The sequence below is a fragment of the Lactuca sativa genome, chromosome 1 (assembly GCF_002870075.4).
Source record: "Lactuca sativa cultivar Salinas chromosome 1, Lsat_Salinas_v11, whole genome shotgun sequence".
Lineage (NCBI taxonomy): Eukaryota > Viridiplantae > Streptophyta > Magnoliopsida > Asterales > Asteraceae > Lactuca > Lactuca sativa.
The window spans coordinates 33,911,347-33,915,778 of NC_056623.2; positions in this window are offsets into that span (position 1 = coordinate 33,911,347).

Below are 4,432 nucleotides of genomic sequence, written 5' to 3' on the forward strand. Positions count from 1 at the left end.
GTATGTACTTGACCCGATTATGAGCATGGTCCTTTTGGGTTGCCTTCACCATAGCAATATGTAGGATGAATTAAGGAGAGAAAGGTTTAATTATGATTTATTAATATATTATAAGAATAATATATTAAAGGAGAAATCATAATGTTTAATTAATATTAATCAAAAATTAATTAAGAATTAATGTTGTGGCTAAAAGAGATTAATTAAACTTAAGGGACTTATTGTATAATTATAAGATAATTACATAGATGAGCTTATGGACTCCATAGAAGGTGGAGTGGACGAATTCTATGGGGGGAAACCCATTAGAAGTTGTCCAAGGCTTCTAAAGAAGGAGTCCATGGCCTACTTATGGCTTAAGTAGTCAAATTAGGGTTTCCTTGTTAGATAACCCTAATTGCCTAAGTATGTAAGGAGCACTTAGGCACCAAAAACGTGGCTAACACTTGGATTAGGGTTTCCAGCCGTTTTTGGTGCCTCCCCTCTCTTCTCTTCTTCATCTTGTTGCTTAGTGGTGTTTGTGACTCCATTAGAGGTGCAACACTTGAGGCGCTAAGCTTTCTAAAGCCAAGGATTAGATTGTTATTGCTATATAACAATCAAAGATTAGATCCAGACCCTATTTTATGTTAATATGATTAATTGTATGCTAGATCTAGGGTTTATAGCTTTGGATATTCAATTGCATGTTCATTAGACAAACTAGATCCAAAAGCTATTAGGGTTTGCATGTACACCATATGAATGTTGTTTTGCTCAAAACCCATCACTACTCTCATCCTAGGCTTGCCCTAGGGTAATCACCATCCCACTCTCCGCCGTCAGCTGCATAAGAAGTCCCTGTTGTCTCCCCCTAACTAGATTGCGAATACCATTACATATCACTAAGACTAGATAATTCTTCGAATGAGAGATCCTACCCTATAACGGTTGGACTCAAACAAGAGCTGCGAAATAGAGCTAGACCTAACCTTCTGAAAATATTTATTCCTCGCAATATGTAACTTAACATATTCTGTTACTAGTTAGTAAAAGACAACTAGAACTCCTAAAAGCACAAAGCAACCAACATTCGAGCATTGAGTAAACATGATCAAACATATACTAATCAGGCCATCATATTGACTAATCTGTACTAGCATGCAATTCATAAAGCTCATACATATATAACAGGCACATAAGGCATCCTTCTTAGATCCTTATTCCTAATCTAGCATACAGTTCTCATAAACATATCATAACACAACTTGTATGGGTAATTTAGGAGTACTTATTTGAGCTCGGCTGATTGCATGCACCACACCCTTTTCTCTTTTAAAAATTCTTTTCTCTTTTTCAAAATTCTTTTTATAAAAGTGATTTTCCTTAGAAAATTTTCATACCAGTTCCTTAGTTTGATTTCAGACACACCTGAGAGTGTATCCGAATCCCTCAAACCAAGGCTCTGATACCAACTTGAAACATCCCAAAAATACGGTCCAAAAATTTTGTTTTGATTATTTATAAAAACCATAATTATCATTCGTCACCTCATAAAAAGAACATAAGTAATGTATCTCAAAGAATCATAATAAAATATTGTATCAAAATCATGTGTCAAATATCAGAGTCTAAACATCCCAGGCTGAATCAATGGTGTGTGTACTACTGTTACGATTCAAATTTTTCAAACAAATTTTTCCATTTTAAAACATAATTGTTTCCATTAAAAACAAGGCATAACTAGTTAATTATTCAATCAATACAATTATTCAAATCCCAAGATCATAAAAACCATCTTCAGTGTGTATCGATCATGCCGGCGCCTTCCCACGGTCCTCGCTAGTACCTGAAATACATGCACAACAACTGTAAGCATAAATGCTTAGTGAGTTCCCCAATATACACTTACACACATACGCCTTTCCACGCCCTGACCTTCCGGTCCTCTTTACAACGCCTTCCGGCCCATAACATAATCGCCTCCGGCCCACATATCATACATAGCATACATAACAATTAACTTACCACATATAGCATACATATCACATAACATATTCGACCTTCCGGTCACACAGTCAAACCCTTCCGGGTACAGTATAGTGAGAAGACTCACCTCGTATATGCTGAAAGCTAGCAACTCCTGAAATGACTCGTGCACAACCGACGAGCTACAACCTCCCTATAACATTACATGACTCATTAATACTTATCTCTTCTAAGTGTGACTATCCCTAAGAAGTCAGACTTAGGTCAACTCTGGTCAACGGTCAACGGTCAGCTCGACCGGACTCGGCGAGTCCCATGGCGACTCGGCGAGTCTAGTCGTCCTCACAAATTCCTGAATATTCCCTTTCTACTCGTCGAGTATTCCTCTTGACTCGACGAGGTCCTCGTGGAAGAATCGCGGGGCCACCCCGACTCCACTCGCCGAGTCTGAAGAACAACTCGGCGAGTCCCAGTAAATCTTCAAGCTACTCGCCGAGTCTGAAGAACAACTCGGCGAGTCCATGCCATGCAGACGAGTAACTGCTTCCTGAATTACGTATGGTCCAACAATATACAACCATGGGACCCTCTGGACGTCTAAGCATCTCATTACTGGAGTAAAAACGTTTGGGTAACAACATCATAACCCATCAAATCACTAAATGGGTTTCATAAACCCTAAACTTACATACACATCAAAATAACAGAATTGGTCCGAGTATTACCTGAAAACGCACTCTCTGTGTCCCCCAAATCTCAGGTCTCAATTCTCCTTGATATTCTTTTAGCCAAATCCCTCTTCTTCTTGCCTAACCAATTCTTCCAAGTTCCAAAAGCTTTCTCTCCTGCTCCAGACGTCCACAGCGATTAGGGTTCTTCTCAATCGACCAAAAGACTGAAAATGACGGCCTAAGAGGCTTTAAATACGATCCAAACTGAACGGTTAGGGTTTCTGCTGAACAGCGTCGACTCGCCGAGTCCATATCTGGACTCGTCGAGTCCAGTCGCGGACCCGCGACCAAGTCTGCGATCCTACTCGGCGAGTCTAGGCTCCAACTCGCCGAGTCCCCTCTTAAATCACCCCAAAAACATAGTTTTAATAATACCTGAGATTCCGGGCTGTTACAACTCTCCCCCACTTGGATTAGACTTCGCCCTCGAAGTCTCACTCTGCAAATAGTTCCGGATGCTGCTCCCGCATTTCGCGCTCGGGTTCCCAAGTCATTTCTGATCCCTTACGGTGTTGCCATTGAACCAACACCAGAGGTACTTCCTTGTTCCTCAGAACCTTGATCTTCCGATCCCTGATCGCCACTGGTCTCTCCGCGTAATTCAGGCTCGCATCCACCTGAATACCCCCAATGGAACCACTGCCGACTCATCGGCTATGCACTTCCTCAACTGCGATACATGAAAAGTGTCATGGATCTGACCCAACTCCGCTGGCAACTCCAACCGATAGGCTACCCGGCCTATCCTTGCAACCACACGAAAAGGTCCAATATACCGGGGCCCCAACTTGCCCCTCTTCCTGAATCGAATCACTCCTTTCCAAGGAGAGACCTTCAGGAGAACGAAGTCGCCGACTTGAAATTCAAGCTCGGATCGGCGCCTGTCTGCATAACTCTTCTGTCGGCTCTGGGCAGTCAATAACCTTTGTCTCACTTGCTGAATCTGCTCTGTCGTCTGGAGTATGATCTCCGTGCTGCCCATCACTCTCTGTCCCACCTCTCCCCAGCAAATGGGAGTCCGACACCTCCTACCATACAACAGCTCGAAAGGCGGCATACCAATGCTCGAATGGTGGCTGTTGTTGTAAGAAAACTCTGCCAATGGCAAATACGCATCCCAACTACCCCCGAAGTCTAACACACACGCCCGGAGCATGTCCTCCAGCGTCTGAATTGTCCGCTCGCTCTGACCGTCTGTCTGGGGATGGTATGCGGTACTAAAATGCAATTTAGTACCCAGCTCCTCATGGAATTTCTTCCAGAACCTGGAAGTGAAGCGCACATCGCGGTCCGACACAATCGAGATCGGCACCCCGTGCCGAGATACCACCTCTTTCACGTATATCTCCGCTAACTTTTCCGCTGAAGAATTCTCACTGATGGCAAGGAAGTGTGCACTCTTCGTCAACCTATCCACAATCACCCAAATTGCGTCAGCTCCCCTAGCAGTCCTTGGCAATTTGGTGATAAAATCCATAGTGATCTGTTCCCACTTCCACTCGGGGATCTCCAATGGTTGTAACTTGCCATGCGGTCTCTGGTGCTCAGCCTTAACCCTACGGCAGGTCAAGCACCTCTCAACGAACCATGCCACGTCCCTCTTCATACAGGGCCACCAATATTCCTTCCTTAAGTCCAAATACATCTTTGTAGCACCGGGATGGATCGAAAATTTCGATCTATGAGCCTCTTCCATCAACGTAATACGCGTACCGCCCACGAACGGTACCCAA